Consider the following 17,454-nt stretch of genomic DNA (forward strand, 5'->3'; position numbering starts at 1 on the left):
AAAAATGGGGCTTAGAGCTAAACAAAGAATTCTCACCTGAGGAATACCGAATGGCTGAGAAGCACCTGAAAAAATGTTCAGCATCCTTAATCATCAGAGAAATTCAAATCAAAACAACCCTGAGATTCCATCTCACACCAGTCAGAATGGCTAAGATCAAAAAATTTTCCCCCTTCTAAGAAGGATCGAAGTATCCACACTTTGGCTTTTCTTCTTCTTGAGTTTCATGTTTTGCCAATTGTATGTTGGGTATCTTGAGCTCTGGGCTAATATCCACTCATCAGTGAGTGCATATCACGTGTGTTCTTCCCAGAAGATGCTCCAACATGTAATAAGGACACATGTTCCACTATATCAATAGCAGCCTCTTTTATAATAGCCAGAATTTGATAAGAACCCAGATGTCTCTCAACAGAGAAAATGATACAGAAAATGTGGTATCTTTACATAATGGAGTACTATGCAGTTATTAAAAGCAATCATTTTATGAAATTCTTAAACAAGTGGATGATTCTGGAGGATACATATTGATTTTTCAAGACAGGGTTTCTATGTGTAGTCCTGGCTGTCCTAGAATTCACTCTGTAGACCAGGCTGGCCTCGCACTCCTAATTTTGCCTGCCTCTGCCTCTCAAGTGCTGGGATTAAAAGCATGTGCCACTGCTGCCTGGCTCATTCTGTGATTTTTTTTTTATGGTTTTACAGCTTTATTGTAGAAAGGCAGGGAGAAAGGAGAGAACATAGAAAGAGAGAGGCCGGCCATGGCCATGTGGAGCGATGGGGGAAGGGAGAGAGTGAAGGAGGGCTAGAGAGTAAGAAAGGTGAGTGCTTAAAGAGCCATTCTATGATTCTTAAGGAGTTCATATTATATACTAAATGATGCTCAGAAGAATGTAGCATATCTTATTATTAAATGGAAGCATTGTTAAAATGAATATAGTTGCTAATTCACATGAATGACATGAACAACATTTTAGTTTGTTATGTAAATATAATTTATCCTACTTACAACTGAGGAAGTACAAATGCGATATTATGACTAGAAAAGATAATTTTTATAGCCTCTTTTTAACTTTAGATCTCAATTTAGGAAATGTTTAATTTACTATATACAGGATGACTTTGTTAATAATTATAGTGTTACATAGGAGATTTTAATTTTTTGACTTTCTGGGAATATTTTACATGAATGTGCATAGACTATCGAGATTTGATGTTTAAAGAAGAGAATCAGTGTTAAGGTTCTGTTTGTGTGTCTAACATATCATATACTTGCATAAATTAGAGGTAGAAAATAGGGATATTTTAAACCTATTTTTGAATATTCTCAGTAACATATTATTAATGCAGTGTATAACACCTTAACAAATAAAACCAAAGAAAAATTACAAAAAATTTCAATTAAAATAATGTTCATAATCTGATACTTGAGAATTGTAATATATTTAAAAATAACCTGTAAGAGTAACAAATCTCTATGTTGATTTTTTTTTTACCAAGAAAATTTACTATATGAGCAAATTTTCTAGGTAATATCATCTTGGAAAGTAGGACTTTCTCTCCCTTACTTATTTATCTATTACTCTATTTTGACTATTACAAATTAAATATGACTCTGTAAAAGTAGGTGATCCCAAAACAGTATACTGTAAATCAAAACTATGATTTAGAGTTTTCTCATTTTAAATACAAAACTTGAAACTCTTGATGTAGAGCTACCGTGGATAGATTTCAGCAGTTATTAACATTCTTCTTTCAGGTTAATATCAAGTCAACAAAAATTTAGAGCACCCTTGACCCTGTTCCCAAGGTGTAAATTAGTAATATAATGGTAATATTCAGATCAGCCAATGTAGACTAAGCTCCCTTTGAAGAAAACAACATGGGGTACAACCTCCCTGCTGAGAATCATCTTGGTTTGTGAAATAATAATTTGGAATAGCTGCATCTGCAAATCAATGCAAAGAAAATGTGGAAAATATCATCTTTGAGATTTCTATGTATTAGGTAATCTATATATGCCAGCACTGTTTTACTTCTTAAAATAAATGGATGAAGGATAAAAGACTCTAACAGACCTTTCCTAAATGCTATTTTATCTATAATATTCTGACTTGGAATTTTGAGTTTGCTTCTCAAATTTAATTTGAAACAGGAACAGTGATTAGGTTGTAGAACTTACAAACTGATTTGGAAATAAATTTTCACTTTTGGTGTAGAGCTGATTGAAATATTGATTAAACATGGGCATCAATGTTCTGATGCTCTGAAAAGCTAGCAAATATTTCAGAAAATGCAGTTCATTGTTAAAGTCTCTGCACATTCATTAGCTAACATGAAAATTTTCAAACATGTGTGCATATTTTCACTATAAAGTTTCCAATGATATAAAATATGACTTACCTCATGAGCTAAATTCAAGTGTTCATTCCTAGGAAGTGAGTATTTCCTCCATGCTGTAGATATTAGGAACATTGGAATTCTGAAATGCCTACTTGAAGTTCAAAAATTATATTTGAAATTTACATGCTTATGTATGGTGAAAATAATGATACTTTGAAACTTATAAATGCATTTTTCAAACTTAGGAATATATACTTTAAATAAGGAATTTTATTGAATTTTAAATGTGGTAGATATAGAGATTCAGCATTTGAGTTTCAAAATTATTAGCATACAGACTAATGACTCTCAAATTTATCCTGAGCAATGAGTTAATTACTTCTTGAATTGTGAGTTAACATGGAATTAATTCTAATACTGTGGATGTATTAGTACTGAATCTGTTCATTAAAGGTGTCAATTATGTGAGATAAGACATCTTATATCAGAAAACATGCAGGTGTAAAATATATTAATATATATATAATACAGAAAAAAATAAATTTCTTATTATTTTTAAGTATTTCATTATCATATATTTAAAACATATATCATCTTAGTTTTTGATTAGTAGATATCTCAAATAATGAGGTAAAAAAAACCCTATCATTTGGCTTATGAATCCAGTAGATCAAAATATTACTTAGGTATTAATACTCATTTCATATTGTGAACCATAAGGCTTTTATAATTTTAAGAAAAAATACAGTTTTTACCTTTTATGTTTTAATATATTCAGAAAAAGAAATTAAACTAGACTCATAATAAATCCTTTCATTTTAAAGATTCTTTATTTATAATGTAATTTAAGGTTATTATAAATCCAAAGTTATCATGCAGGTTTCTATAAATCATGATTAGGCGAAAGCATGATTAATTAGAAATTCCTTGTATCAAGACAACACTAAGACACACATTGCTTATTGTAAAAGTGATAGCTAGGCACAAGGTCTATCCTTCATGAGCTGGCAAGAAATTCTTTATTATTTCAAACCTGTCAAGTTCAATATTATTCATTTCAAAAATATGTAAATATAAAGTTGATGTAAGATATTGAATAAAATTGAATGCACAATATTCTTATCGGCCAAATATGATTCCCTATGATAATCTCAAAGTCTCTTTTATTTGTCCCCTATTATCAACAGGGGAAACATTCTTTTCTATTTCTCACTAATCATTTCTGACAAGTTGTTGGCAAGCTTAGCTGTGAAGAGCTGTCCATAGGGTTCCAGGTCAACTTCACTCCTAGGGGAAAAACCACATATGATGTCCAAGAATAAACGCCCTCCAAGAGAGGAAAAGGACAACACTTGCCATCGTCGTCAGACTGCATTTTTTCAGCATAATTACTCTCTTTTTTGGTGATACAATTTAACTGTTTAAGATTTTCCATCAACTTAAAAAGACTCATATTTTTCTTTGCTATGACATTAACAACTGTTTCATATTATATTCAAATCTTCTTGTTTTGATAATCTACCGTATGTATTATATATGCTAAAACAGCAATAATAAGTTAGCCATGGCCCCCAGATTGAGGGATGGGGCCAGCCACCCATCTCCAAAATTTTAACCCAGAATTGCTCTTGTCTAAGGGAAATACAGGGACAAAGAGGGGAGCAGAGACTAAAGAAAAGGCCATCCAGAAATGACCCCTCTTAAGGACCACATGAAGACACCAAACCCAGACACTATTGCAGATGCTAAGAAGTGCATGGTTACAGGAACCTGGTACAGCTGTCACCTGAGAGGCAGCCAGAGCCTGACCAATACAGATGAGGATGTCCATAGCCAAACATTGAACAGAGTGTATGGATCTGAATGGGGAAGTTAGGGTAAGGACTGTAGGAGATGAAGGGGTTTGCAGCCTCACAGGAGGAACAATAATATCAACCAACCAGACCCCCCAAAGTTTCCAGGGAACAAACCACAAACCAAAGAGTACACTGGGTGTACCTATGGCTCCAGGTGGATATGTAGCAGAGGATCAACTTATCTGGCATCACTGGAAGGGGAGCCACTTGGTACAGTAGAGGCTTGATGACCCAGGAGAGGGGAATGCTTAGCCACTGAGGTAAGAGTGGATGAGCATGGGGGAGCACTATCATAGAGGTAGAGGAAGGGAGAAGGGGATAATAGGCTTGTCAAGAGAAAAGTGGGAAGGGGAATAACATTTTAAATGGGAATAAATAAAATAAGCAACAAAAAATTAAAAACAAACAAACAAACCAGAAACCCCCTCTATATTCCACTCAAATTATTGATGGAGAATTTCAAAGGATGATATAATGTGATATCTGGACTCTGTGTGTGTGTGTGTGTGTGTGTGTGTGTGTGTGTGTGTGTGTAAGAAGGAGAAAGATGAGAGAGAGAGAGAGAGAGAGAGAGAGAGAGAGAGAGAGAGAAAGTCCATGTCTCCTGCCTACATTTATGTCTGAATACATTTCAGTGAGGGAAAGAAACACAAAACAAAACAAAACAAAAACTAAACAGCTGTGAAAATAATACCCATGCCATACTTTCTGAGTAGTTCTGGCAATAGTGTTCTTTTATAAAATCTAGTATTTCTTCCTTTCAGGTTATCTTCTCTAAGAGTATCTAGTATTGAAGAGAGCATGGAGAATCAGACATAAAACATAAATCTATGGAGAGCAAGCCAGCAAGTAGTGTTCCCTATGGCTTATGCTTCAATCCTTCCCTCCATTTTCTGCCTTGTGTAATGTTTCTGTTTTTCATTGTCAATATGGACTTCATAATAATTAGTAATATGTTTATTAAAATGATAGACTCAAATGTTACATGGATTACTGTTCAAAGCATATTAAAGATAAAAACCAATTGGAAACATTGCAGTAAATCTGTGCTTAGGATAATTTTATATGATTAGTTAAATGAGACAAAATAAAATAAATATTAATCATGTAAAATAAACTTTAATAGGAAAATGAAATAATAAAGAGTACAGAGAAAACTATTCAGTGAGCATATAAATTACATAATTATCCCCTCACCTATACAGGTTGAAGTTCATAACACTAATTAAAATAATTGTATAAACTTCCAAGATTTATTAGTAAAATGTGAGAAGGAAAATTAAATGCTTTGCTGCCCATTAGATAATTTTTGTTTACCTCATAACATTCCAACAGATTATCTGACTTTATTATTTGTACATGTAATTCTTTTAGAGTTTGAGATTTTTAGAACTTCAGTAAAAATATAATATATGGTGGACCAGTTCTACAGAAATTGGTGTGACTGGGGTGATAAAAACCTGATTTTAATAACTGAAAACTGTTTTATCTCTAAAATCAAGTGGTTTGACTGCAGTTCGTTGATTCTTCATTATTTCATATATGAATATAGAGGTTAATGACTATAATTATTATTTTTAAATTAAAGACAGGCATCAACTTGAGTTAATCTGTAATCCTTTACTGCATGGTGCACACATGTTATTGGCGTTGATTAAATTAATAAACATTTGCAGAATATTTCAATGAAAGAAATAGCGCTAAAGACCACCAGGATCTGAGTAAGGACTCAAAGTTCTTGACACAAATAGAGCATATATGTGGTTCATAAAAGAACAGAAATGAACAAGGAGCATCCACAGAGGTGTGTGTCTGTACACACACACACACACATGCACACACACACACACACACACACACACACATTTATGCCATAAAGTTCTATTTATGTGAAGACCAAACAAACTTTATTAGAAACTGAGAAGAGAATGCAACAAACCATGCCAAATACTGACAAGGAGTCTTAAAACACTTATAATTAATTTGATTAAAAGATACTTCGAATTAGACAATGGATTTAGGGTTAAAATATATTTCCATGATTTTTGGTCTTTATGTATTATTGAGAGTATAATATTTTACCAGTCCAATTTATCAAAAAGAATAGTAATTGAGATACAAGTTTGGTCTTTTGTGTTTATTTATTTTGTTTTATTTTCTTTTTTTATTAGATATTTTCTTCATTTACATTTCAAATACTACCCCTAAAGCCCCCTATACACTTCCCCCACCCAAGCTGGAAACAAACATTTGTGGTAAGACCCTAGCTGGTTATTTAATAATGTAATCAAAACAATGAACACTAGATTAAAGAAAATGGGTCTTTTGTGAAGCATTGTATCATTAAATCTAAAACAATGTAATAAATTAAAACTGGAAAGAGGACTAAAGGGGGAAGACCTTGTAGTGTAGTAAGAATCCAATTGAAAATTAACATGAAATGAACTACATAGAAAAGAAACTAATGTCCTTGGAGTGAACCATGTCTTGTCTCATATCTAGACATTTATGTTCGCATGCTTCCCTCATCGCATTCCCATCTCGCTACACTTCTTAGGGCTTATGCTAAGTTTCACCAATTATGCAATGTTTTAATGATAATATCCTACTAAAACAACAAGATTGTGATATCAAATGGCATGATTGTGAGGAAAAATTAATCATTAATTTGGAAACTTCAAAATAAAAAAGGCCCAAGTGCTATTCATCTCTTCCTCTATATAAATTTATCATGATAATGTGACATCTGTGAGCTGTAAGTGAGTAACCTAAGAATTCTAGGCAAATGTGCTACCACTGAGCAATGTCCCTGGCCCTATTAATTTTTTAACATTTTCTTTAGTCCATATTTGTCACTTTCTTTCAAATGTGGAGGAAACACTGTGGCATAGTTGTTTTGATATTGAATTAATGTTGTCTGCATGCATTTTGTTGATGCTCTTTTCACAGATGATTCTATTGACTGCACCATCATCAAATACAGACTGCATAAGAGGTGACCACTATTTCAACGCATGAACTCACAAAGAAACGCAAGATATATAAAAGAACAAATCAACATGATTCCTCCAAAGGTTCATAGCTTCTAAACAGCTGAATATACTTAAAAATTCAGAAAATAAACAAAACATTAAAAAGCTCAAAACTAAATAAACCAATATTTTCTTTTAAAAAACTTTATTGAAATATAATTATGTCACTCTCTCTTCTCTTTCCTCCCTCCTGTTCTTAGTCCATCAGATCTAGCTTCGCTTGAAACCCTCCCAGGTACTTTCTTCTGTTTTTGCTGCTATATTGGTATGTGGGTATATGTGTAATGATACAAATATAAATAAATTTTATATATATATATATATATATATATATATATATATATATATATATACACACACATACCACATACACACACATACACACACACAAGTGTGTGGGAGTGTGTTTGTGTGTATGTGTGTGTGTGTGTATGCTTCAGAGTATATTTCAGTTGCTAATGTATATAATTTCCAATTTTTATATTGGCAAGTAGAAGATGGTACAATGGATAATAGCAAATCTTGTGCTAGCATCAGGATAGTTACTGAACTCCAAACACACATAGAAAAGGCAGGGCATGAACTGGGTAGTGCCAATACTTTCAGTGGTGTGTGAGGCATCAGACACAAAAAGATTGGTAAGACTTTCTGGTTTCCAGCCTAGCTTGACTTTCATAGAAAGTCACTGGCTCAAACGAATAAGGTGAGGAACAACAGAGAAGACACTGGTCTGCGGGATGGGCCTGTGTGTACACACACAGACATTCACACTTGCAGGCATCTATGTGCAAAGTGTTTTGTTTAGTTTTATTCTTTTTAAAAAGAGTTCCAAGAAATTATTACCAATAAATTATGTCAAGAAGAGGAAAAAGCTTAAGGTAAATGTTGATGAATTATTTCATTCAGATAGGAAAAAAAATCTACATTACAACAATGTAAAAATCATGTGGGACAACAAACTAGGTCAAAATCACAGATATTTGGTATTGAAGAAAAAGTCTGCACTCATTCTGAAGGTCTAAATAACCTATTTAGTGAAAAAAACATAACAGGATTTGTGAAATCAGAAGACAATTTTTATGTTATGAAGGGACAAGGCATTTAAAATTCAAACATACACAAATATACATATATTAAATTCATATTAAATGTTAAAATAAAATATTATGACAATTGAAATACACAAATAAAAATCTAGAGAAAAAAATTGAGATATTTGAAAACAAAAGAAAAAAATCAAAAACTATCATAGACTATTCCTCACAAAGCCTGAACTCTCAACTGGTATGGTACCATGTATCTCAAGAACTAAAAGAGAAACCAAACTAAAACAAGATAAAACAAACAAACAGTAACAGAAACGAGNTCTTAGGCACATTTATTGACCTTGGGAACCTATTTTTGTATCTGAGATGTGATGAGCAACCCTCAGCATGAGCACAAAGCAGTCTGTTTATGCCCAAAATTTCAGGGATGTGGAAGACATTTGTAAGAATCCAACACATGGAAGAAACAAACACGAAATCACAGGAGCTAGGGAAAGAATAAATATCACCAGGAAAACAGATAATCAGATGAGAATTAGGAAAGCCAAACATTGACTGTAAACCTCTAAAATGAATAACAAATGTTAAATATGATCAAAGTTATTTTCATTTGCTTTTTGTTTTCTGAGAGTTAATGCATTTTCAAGTAGGGTTTCTTTAAATGATTACTGGAGTTTTCTGTAATTACATACCTAAATATAATAAACTCATTTTAGATAAATTAGCCTTTAATTGGTGCATAGAAATAGATAGATATATACATAGATTATGTTTCAACATATATATATATATACATATATGTTGTAGATATGTATACAACAATACATATATATATATATATATATATATATATATATATATATATATATATACAACTATATATATATTTCTCTAGGTCTTTACAATGCAACCCATGAAAACGATTGCTGGGCATCTGGTAGCTCTTTTTTGATATTTTGGAGCCTCCATCCCATGCTTTCTTGTAATGCCTTCACTGATTTCCTTTTACAGCAGACTGCTCTTCTTTATTATATGCTGACCTGAGCTTGCCTTTACCTTTAAAATAGTGATTCCCATGGAAAGGGGTGATATTTCGATGGGGATTTAATCTTCATGTTGCTGATATTTCAAGACATCCAACATTATTTTCATAAGAATTTCTATGGAGAAACACGTGTTTGTGTTTATTGTCCATTTTTAATTATTTGTTGCTTGACTATTTTCTTATGAAATCTATATCAAGTATTTTTCCCATGTAATCTTCATTTTAAAAGACACTGGTATTTGAGGATATTACAGAATTGAATAGAGTTCATTTCAGTTTTGTTAGTTTTTACATAAATGTATTTCAAATGCAGGAAGTTGATTAGTTTATAAATACATAATTAGCTTCACTTCTTTGAATGACTTTTATATTTTCTCTTGGTCCCTGTTATTCAGAGGGGAACAAATACAGAAACCTACAGCCAGGAATTATGCAGAATGTGAAAAACCTTGGAACACTTAGTCATAAATGGATGTCTATAAAATTCATCCTCTCAGGGATCGTGGAACCTGGAGAATAGAAGATAGAAGGAGGGTAAGAGCCAGAGGGCATGCAGGACACCAAGAATTCAGGATCCTCTAAATCAACAGGACCAATGCACACATGAATTCACAGAGACTGAGGCAGTGAGCACAGGGTTTGCATGGGTTTGCACCAGGTGGGGCCCTAGAGCTGAAAGAGGTGGGCTCATGTCTCCATTCCTAACACAAAAGCTAGCTCCACCTGCAAAAGAATATTTCATTTTCTATAAAAGAGTCTAATTGAAGAAACAAACTACTCTTAATGGTAAGCTTCACAGACAGCAGTAGATATACAACTGAAAATGAGCCTCCTTTTCTTATAATTTCTTCTCAGATTTTTTCCCTCTTTTAAATTTTAGCCCTTTTATTATTATTTCATTTATTTCTCTCTCTTTATACATTCTTCTCCTGTACATTAACAATTTTTGTTATGTGTACTCTATGGGATTCCAGAGTGTGAGAATGAGTGCGTTTAGATATATCTATGTCTTTTATGTTTTCTTGGGCCGTTTTCTTTCTGTTTTATTCTATTCCAATGTCGTTGCTTTAGTTTAATCTTACTATTTTATTTTATTATTTATTATTATAAACATAATGATAAATTATATTGTTATAAATATAATAAATACATCATGATTTATTATTTTATTTTTATTATTATAAAAATATAATATAATAATGATAATGATAATAAAAATATAATATAATGTAATAATATTTTATAATATTATTATTATAAAATAATAAGAGGCCCATTCTTTTATAATGAGAGATCTAAAGGTGGTAGCTCCATATGGCAGGGGAGATGCTGAGGACCTGAGAGGGACTGTTAAGGAAACTAATCCTGATATGTAAAAATTTTTATTAATTAAAAAATAGGAAGATAATAACGTTATGTTTCTTGTTTATAAGCACTTTGAGAGTATTATATGAGTGACAGGGGTTTTTAATTGTTTGTTTGTTTTGATGTTTGTTTTTTGTTTTGTTTGTTTCCCACATATTCTCTCTATGTATCTCTTTTTTATCTCTGTGTGTAATTTCTTTCCTTAATTTCTTCATTCCTTCCTTCTGCCCTTCCTTTTTCCCTCTTTAGTACCTTTCTCTGTCTCTTTAAAATAGTTTCTTCTTTCATACAACAGTTTCTGCTCCCTCCATTTCTCCCAACACCCCCTATCTCCTTTCTCCCCCAGATCCACTCTTTCTGTTTCCTCTTCATAAAAGAGCAGGCCTCCAAGAGACAACAACCAAACACTAGAAAACAAGATACAATAGGAGAAGGCAAAAGCACCTCATATCAAGCTCCACAAAATAATACGATAGGATATATATGCAGAGTTCCACATGCAGACCCTTTCAGGCCATAGTCATAATGTCAGTCTCTGTGAGCTAATATGAGCCCTAATTCTGTAGACCATGATCTCCTGGATTTCTCTGTTCCCCCTGACTCTTGTACTATTGGCTCCCCCTTCTCTGCAGTGTTTTCTATTCACAGTTATTTAGATTTCCATGTAGAAAAGTTTTTAATAATCCATGTTTGACACATGAAATTGAATAATATGAAGGGCCAAGTATTTCCGGAAGAAGTTAATGAATTTAGTTTGAAATTTTAATAATCATTGTAATAAAATTTATATAAAATGATAGATAGATAGATAGATAGATAGATAGATAGATAGATAGATAGATAGGGAGCCTGGAAGAAGAAATGAGACACAGGGGTTTTACTGGCAAAGGAGGGAACAGGATTGACTGTAGCAGAGCAGAGAAGTCCAGAGCTAGGAACGTGGTAGGTGACAGGCTATTTAGTATGGTTAAGTTTGGATAGCTGGCTGGAAGACTGTCCTAGCTAAGTGACCTAAGCTTTAAAATGTTAAAAACCATCTGTGTCATATGCAGGTTTAAGACAAACCAACTATCTTGAGTTTCTATGAGTCTTGTTCATGCTGTCCCAATTGCTGTGAATTAATACTTGTCCTTGCCCCACTTTATTTCCTAATAGCAAATTATGTCCTCTTGGCATAAGATTGTGTAAACTTTCCATGCATTGTCCACAATTTCCTCCCCAACTAGGGAGATCTGTGATATAGACATCCAATTTAAAGTTGACAAGTCCAAACTCTTAGTCTTTGCACCTTGACCAGGTGTATGTTGTTACCATTTGTGCCAAAGGAAATTTATTATAAAGAAGAAATGGTGATATGCTTAAAAACGTGTATGGTGATACCAAGTATATCTAGCACTTAGCAAAGTGAGGAAACAGTACCTAATGTTACTCACAGTGGGTCCATTATTGGTAGGAGGTTCATTCTTGTCTTCTTCAAAGAAGAAATTCACTCAATAAAAGGTGATAAAGTAAAACTTCCAGTTCAACCTAACCAAAGCTAGTACTCCAATGAAATATTGCACTGGGCTTTATAAAAGAATAGTTATAAAATAATGGTTTCTAGATTGTGGAATTTAAATGTTTTGTCCATATTTATAAGGTGGAAGTAATACGTATATAGCAGGCTAATACAGTTTCCCTCCTTTAAACATGGAGGGAAGTCAGTCAGAACTCTCTTTGAGTATATTTTTTCCATGATCCTATGCAGTAGCCCATTGAGTGTAGGTATTCACAGACTTTCTCAGTGCTGTCATGTTATTAAAAAGAAAATTTGCAGTAGAAGAATCTAGAGACACTACTTTTTTATAGTCACATTTAAAACAATTACTAATAACACAAATATATTTTATATAAAAACTGATTTATTATTCTAAGATAAAATAATGTTGAAATTATAATTTACTGAAAAATAATCAAGAAAATATTAGGCCAATTTAGAGAATTTCTAAAATAAATATTCACATGTTCCATTATAAAGGAAATGAAAGGAAGTCTGAAAGTCCAAAGAGTTAATGTGGTGGTTTATGGTGGTTTAGTCCCTGGGAGCTCTGTGGGGACTAGCTGGTTGATACTGTTGTTCCAAAGAGTATTCATGGAGCGATGCATGGCTCCAGCCACATATGAAACAGAGGATGACCTTTGTCTGGCATCAAAAGGCGGAGATGCCTTTGGTCGTGTGAAGGATCAATGCCCCAGTGTAAGGGAATGCCAGGGTGGGGAGGCAAGAGTGGGTGGGTATGGAATAGGGGGTTTCCTCATATAAGCAGGAGGAGGGGTATGGAATAGGAGGTTTCTGGAGGAGAAAACAGGAAAGGGGATAACACTTGAAATGTAAATAAATAAAATATTCAATAAAAAGAGAGTTGATGTGGAACGTTTTGCTTTTTTTAAAAATATTTTAGAAAAGTAAAAGTTAGAAAACTCTATCTTTTTTAGTGTCTATGTTATGTGAGAAAATTTGGGGAGTCTCTGCATATGAGAAGTTCTCCTAGTAAAGGATATATGAAAAATAAAATTATTGCTTTGATAATTTTGCTCTAGTGTGGCATGGTTTCACACATACAATAAAAGAATAAGTGATACCTACCTAACAGACTCTCAACAATTTTTTCCCTAGAGTACTTAAGTTACTTCTCAGTCACCTTCAGTTACATAAAAATTTACTACATTGTTAATATCATAATACAATGGGTAAAACTAACAAATAACACAATATTTTGAAATGTTACATTAGTTTTCTTTTATGTCTTTTATTTTCAATTTATGATGTCCATAATAGAAATTGGTTTAAGGACAGCTGTATTCTGACCAAGTAAACCAAATAATTCTCTTTCTAATCTCAAACTGTATCAAGTATCAGAAAGTGGGCTTTATCACATATTTCAGACTAAGTACATTTTAAGGGAGATGATTCTAAGTGGTTTTCTTAAAATAAAATAAGCATAATTCAACAAAAGTTAGTTCATGTGGCTTTTGCTTCCCCGAACTGACTCTTCACTGAATTCATAGAAGAGTAAAAACCTCTATTAAAATTCATATCAGCAAATTGCACACTAGGCTTTTGAGCTACATGTTATTGAAAACAGGCTCAATTTGTGGCTTGTGGTACTGCCTTCATAAGCAGTTTTCAATTAACCCTGGACAATTCAGAGAAAGCATCTCTGTATTTGTAATTTTTACATTTTTTTTAAAAGGAGTCACTTAATTTTGAAATATGCCTGGCTTAAAAATACATATAAATCTCTTCATAATTTATTTTTGCTCATTGTTTATGATTTCAGTAAAATGAATAAATGAACATGAAACTTCATTGAGTCTGTTAGTCTTTCCCCATGTTCATACATATTAGTTATGATTCTCTTATACATGTGTAGAAAGAAATATTGTTTATTCTAATTTCTACTTTGTTAGATGAAAATATAGGGTGAAACATTTTACATTTTAAGATTTGTTATTGTAATTTGTTTTTAATTTACTTCTTACCATTCTGCATTTATAGCAAACAGATGTACTAATCAGAGAAACTCAAAAAATTTATGATTTTGATTTCCTTGTTTGACCAAGAAAAATAAATAGAACTTTTTCCTTCTACTATTTCTTGAATGTATCATGAGTTTTAGTAACAATATCTGATGACATATCTGAAACAACAGGTGAATAGAGTGACACATAATATCTACAAATAAATGGTTTTAGGCTATGCATCACCTACTTGATACTTATTTCCGTTCTCACTCAGATATTTCTCATTTGAGATTGACGTATTTTTCCCCCTCAATTCAAGAATATGATTCACATTAATGTAAGTCTCCTCCTGCCCATTGTAATCCAAGTCAATTAGTAACCACTATAAATTTGTAATTGTCTATAGTCTCCTGAAACAGCTTTCTACATGGAATAGTTCATTCAGGTTTTTATTCCTTCTAGACAACTTAATAATTTAGAAATGTGCTTAAAATGTTTTTTCCCCCTTAGGGGACAATTCTCAATTTTTATAAGTATACATTCTCTTAAAGAAGCTAAAAGAGTCTGATTTTATTTTGCTTACCTTTCATGCTTTTAAATTGCCTTTTAAGTTTAAATCTCAACTGATTTCTGTTTGTCATCATCTAGATATGAAAGCAAATATCCACATTGTACAGTATTTGATCCAGGTACTAACATACCAAGATGCATTCTTATATTTCTCTTGGGACATCACATAATTTATCCTTGGTAGCCATTATACTGAATTGACTCATACCTATATTTGTCTTTATCACTAAGAGCATTTGACTGCATTTAAATTAGTTCCATCAACAAGAGGCCATCAACCTTGAAGACTAGTGATGGATGTTTTGAGATGCATGTATATACCTCTTGAGCATATTTTGCATTAGAGATGAAAAGAGATAGCATGTGAACTGGAAGTTAAAACATGATGCATGTGCTTAATGAACACTTCGAAAGCCAATTACATTCATTGCTGGGGATTTTAATAGGAATTGTGACTTGTACACCTAATCAAGTTTCTCTTTTCCTTAAGAGAATGTAGTATGTTCCTGGATTTAAGTTACAGACATCTCTTAGCTGTATGACCTGGGTTTTAGGATTCAAATTCAGGTTATCAATAGGAAAATGATAACATTACTTTATCCACAGAGATATCTCTCTAGCTCCTTGGGTTACAATTTTGTATGTTCAATTGTTTCCCCTTTACAGCCATTATAAAAATAATTTTCAGAGTAAATTCAAGAAATAAAATTTGTGCACTGTCAAATCACTCATTGAAAAGGACTGTTTCTTTGGCTCACCCTATCACAACCATGTTGTCATATAAGACAGAAATAACATTTAATATTTTAAGATTTTTTAATTTTATGGTATAGAACTATTGCTATCTCAACTACCAATTCCTAAAAAATATTGTACAATATTTTAAATTTTATTTTATTTTTAATTTATTTTATACACTCTATATTCCATTCCCCACTACACCCCATCCACCCTTTGACTGCTCCACATACCTTTACCTCATCCCCACCCCAAAGAGCAACTTATTTACATTTACTGGCTATTTATTATAACATCATAACCTTGGTATTTAATTTTGTATGAAGCATTATTATTTTCCTCTGCGTCAATTGAAGGCTACTTCTTGTCCATATTTGTACTCATCCTTGGTCCAATAATGCTTCAAATATCACAAACTTAATAATTATTGTTGAATAAAGGAGAGATCACATTTTTCCCAGTATTTTGAATTTTATGTATTTACTAGCTTGTTATTAATATTTATTACTGGTAGCCTATAATTCTGTGTTTCTAAATGTATCTCATTAGCATTGCATCTGTCACAAATCCAACTTCTTTTTGACAGATAATTCCATGTGAATTTTAGTTTTGTGTAATATGTATGTATAAAACTAAAGTGTTCCTATAGAACATTTTCTCTGTCCCTTTTAGATCAGCCTCTTGTCTAGTCACATGCTTTTATTTGATACGTCTCTAGCCTAGTCTGTAAATATTTCCCAGCACCTTGCAAAACACCATACATGATTTATGCATACAGAAAAAATCAATGAAATATATAATTGAGTAAAAATTGGAAGATGTGGTATATTGTGATGGAAATATTGATATTTTTATAAATCCAAATCTTGAAATGGGGAGTCCCAAGTATTTGACAACTCTTTTGTATTAGGAACTATTAATAGTCATTATTCATCATAAAGCATTTCAGAGACTGATAAATATTTCAGAACTAAAGAGTAAGAAAGCCATTTAGTAAATCCCACAACTTTTATTGCTTCTATAACCTAACATAATTTAGGATTATGAACAGCCCTCTTTCTTAGCAGAAAAATTCATCACATTCTACTATATTAAAAAAAGAAATCAGAATCAATCTTAATAACAACAGAACATTGCATATTTTATTAAAACTTCAGGATTTATTAAAACAAATACTAACCACATTGTTTCAATTAAAATTATCATTATGTTCTTAGAGTTATAAAATACCAACATATCTTTAAGGACATGTTAAATAAAATGTAAGCAGAGATAAACAATATTACTTAAAAGAAAAATGTTTAAAGACTTCCAATTGAAGTGTTTTCAAAAATTGTTTTGAGACAGGGTATAATTCTATAGCCTAGGTTACCTAATATGTAATGTTTCACAAAAAAAGAGCCTTGAACTATAGCAATCCTCTTGCCTCAGCTTTCTCCTGCTGAGATAGCAGGTGTTTCCTACCCTGTCAATTATTGGTTCATTTTACAAATGTTTGAATTGTCTCACCATGGCAATATTCCAAGGCAGCTCCAATTTTCTGTACTCTTTCTTTGTAGTCCATACCATCTCTTTTCTGAAGCATTTCAAATCTTTGTATTCTATAAGGGATGCCACATTTGGAGAAGGATGAAATAATTTCTTAATGACTGAGTTATAAGATAGCATTTTGGGATTGTTGGGAACAAAATAAAAGGGGGGCCCTGGGAAAAAGTGGGGGAAGGGAAAAGAGGCCCACACCCCGCCAGGGTTTCCCTATTTTCTAGTCAGCCAGGCCTGGGAGGGCTGCTACCTACCCCATTCCCTCATCCCTGGGTGGGCATTCCTCTATTCCCCTCTTCAGAGGGTGCAAAGCAGGCCTTGACAGAGTAGAGACACTCTATGCTTTAAGAGCTAAATGGGGCTCAGAGCTAAACAAAGAATTCTCACCTGAGGAATGGCTGAGAAGCACCTGA

Source organism: Mus caroli, chromosome 3 (assembly GCF_900094665.2).
Source record: "Mus caroli chromosome 3, CAROLI_EIJ_v1.1, whole genome shotgun sequence".
Classification (NCBI taxonomy): domain Eukaryota; kingdom Metazoa; phylum Chordata; class Mammalia; order Rodentia; family Muridae; genus Mus; species Mus caroli.